Raw genomic sequence first — 3170 nt, forward strand, 5'->3', positions numbered from 1 at the left:
GGGGGAGCAGGGAACAGGAAAGGGGCGCGTACACGTGTTTTATAGCGGAAATAATAGGGTCAAGTGTTCGTAGTTCTTGTTCGACGAGAGCGCGAGATGTCGCCGCGAACTTTTGCGTTCGGTAAGCCGTGCACGGACGCAGAACCAAAAGGGAAGGTATGAATGATCCGTCATTTCGACGAACCTAAGAAACAGACACTCCGGATCGCTGTATCGGTGAGGAGAACGGTGTAGCAGAAGAAACCATTTAACAAAACAGTAAGAAAAGAAAAAAGAACACGAGAAGGGGAAAGAACAATGGATTAAAAAAAAAAAAAAAGAACAAATATATACACAATTGTTGACAATACTATGCTTGAGAAATCGTACGACGCGTATATAATGTACTTAAACAAATATAATTAAAAAGAACAAAAAATGGCAGAATGTTTGTGTTTCGTAAGTAAAGCATATTAAGGAGTAAAATTTGTAATCATGCGACAAGGAGGCGCATTTGTGCGTGATTATTAGGGTATTATAATATTCAACGAGTAAAGAAGAAAAAAGCAGAAGAGAGTACACATTTTCATCGTCCCCCGCAGAGAGTGTACACCATTGTTGTTATCAAAATTTTTAACGCGGAAACGAGCGGAACGAAGAGGAGAGAGAAAAAAAGAAGAAATAATAATAAACGAATATATTAGGAAGACACATCGTTTGCGCAGCCTCCGAGATATACATAGGTGAACCTAAAAGCAATTGTATCAGAGTCAAACACGCACATTCAACACAAAAAAAAAAAAAAAAAAAAAAAAAAAAAAAACCTATAATACCGAAACTCCCCCCTCAGATCTTTATTAATAAACATTTATCTTCCGTTCGTTCACTCGCACGAAGAGCTTATTCTCTCGAATCGTTTGTATGATTAAACAAAAACAAAAAAAAAAAAAACGAAGAAAAGAAAAGAAAGCAAGAAGGAAGGAAAAAGCGTCTCTCTTTTACCGCGGTAGCTCTGAACGCGTGTGCACGATTCTACGATTCTGCCTTTGAAGAATGGTATATCTCTATCGATCGATCAAAGGCACGCGATTGCCAGGTATTTTTTCGAATTTTTTTCTTTCTTTTTTTTTTTTTCGTTTCATCGATCGATCTGCATCTCGATTTCTCCGTTCGTTCTCCACGAAACATTCAATCGATCGTGTGATATTCGATGTGATGCCGAGATAATTGTTATCAATTATTCCCAACGAAGTTCACATCGTCGCGTTTTCGTGTACATACATGGCCGTACATCATCGAAAGAATTGGATTTGTAGCTATTTCACCATCGACTTACCTTATCGTCATTCGTCACACGTTCTCGCAACAAAAGGGACACTGTCATCTTTGTCGTTTCATTCTTCGTTTTTAGAAATCCAACTAACAGGTAATAGTTTTTTTTTTTTTTTCAAACTTCGTCTAACATTTAAGGGAAACGTTAAGGTTCTCTCGAACGCAATCACGATATACGTAACGTGTATCGTAATTAATTCGTAACGATTACGAAGGGATGAAATAATTTATAAGAGATTTATCGTGATCGTTTATTTCTACTTAGCGATCCTTGGTAGATTTTACGAAAGAGGTAATTTTGTTTGGCGACGTGTGCAAAAGTAGAGAATGTTCGATCGATGAATGTGGAAAATGCGCGAAGACGTGATATAGTGTAAGCCAACGAAAGAGAGAGAGTTACAAATGACAAAAAGGTAGCTATTTGAGAAAGAACATGCGGACGAAACTGTGAGAGTACGATGAAAGATTGTTACAGTGGTGTCTATTCGACCAACTGAAATAGATAAAATGGAGTATAATAAGATGATATTGTGCGTGAATAAAAGGCAAACGAGGAAAGTTGACCAGAGTTTTATCGTCGTTGAATCATTGTGCCACATTCCATATCGTCGCGTTAAAATGCGTGAAAGGTAAAGAAGAAAAAAAAAAAATTGAAGTATCATCGTTATCATGAATTATTAGATAAAGTTTAAGATGTGACTCGATGTTACACCGCCGTAATTGCTGTACGAAAACATTTTGCCGAATACACAAGAACCATCGATAATCTAGAGGGCTCGTGTTCGATTTAATAATGCCCGGAGTTCGTGTAACTTTTGTTTTCGATCGATGCCGCCTTTTTACGTCAGCGTTCTATTGTACAAAAGTCTTCAGCCGCAATTGACACGCGTCCGAATAAAATATACGCATGTTGTGTAAAAACGATTTTAGCCTCTCCTTCGGTAAATACACAGTCGGTATAAATTTCGTTAAGAAATTTTCACCTGGACACCGATTAGCATTAGAATAAGGATTGCCGAGAATTTTCTTCTCGTTTTTTTTTTTTGTTTAGAGACCTCTAGATTTTCGTCTGGTAGTTAGGCGAGAACAGGAAGAAGAGGAAATTAGTACACCTAATTGTTGTTACTATTGATTTCATCACCTCTAATCTTTGCAACAGTCATTATCCTCGTTACGCGAGGATACTGTAACGAAGCGTCCGTTTGTTGCCTCGGACACCATTTTGTAACTTATCATTTTTGCATCAATAGTATGCTCGCGTGTAAAATATTATTACATTTTAGCCGTGTAAACGCAAAATATATTGCCTATACAGTCGCATATACATGTATGTGTAGTTCGTGTAAAGGGTCACAAAGTGTTAATTTCGAAACTGTTAGCGTTAATGGTAAAATTCGTTCCTTACATTTAATAATTCCAGACAAAATAGGTCAATTGAGGTATTTCATTTATCCTATAAAAAGCCATCTGAAGCCATTAAGTGGCAGAAAAAGAATTTTGTCGTTATTTCTAATGGTTTAATGGAAATGAGAAGATTGTAATATTTTACACGACTACCATATATGTATATACATGTATGCATATGTGTATATATATATATATATATATATAAAACACTTGTACATATACACGATCGTGCTATACATTACAATTTGTTATTGCTTCGTGTTTCAGCGAATTAGCAAATATCAGACAACTTTAACCTAACTATGTAAATGTCTTTGTGTAATTTCCGTAAGATTCACTTATAAAACTTACAAACAAATCTCGTTGAAACGCGAAGCATCAACAAAAATGGAGCATTTTCTAACTGCTTAGTTCGTTGAACTTACAGATTTCGATGTTCTGTATACATCAGT

Source organism: Habropoda laboriosa, unplaced genomic scaffold (genome assembly GCF_001263275.1).
Source record: "Habropoda laboriosa isolate 0110345459 unplaced genomic scaffold, ASM126327v1 scaffold28, whole genome shotgun sequence".
NCBI classification, from domain to species: Eukaryota; Metazoa; Arthropoda; class Insecta; order Hymenoptera; family Apidae; genus Habropoda; species Habropoda laboriosa.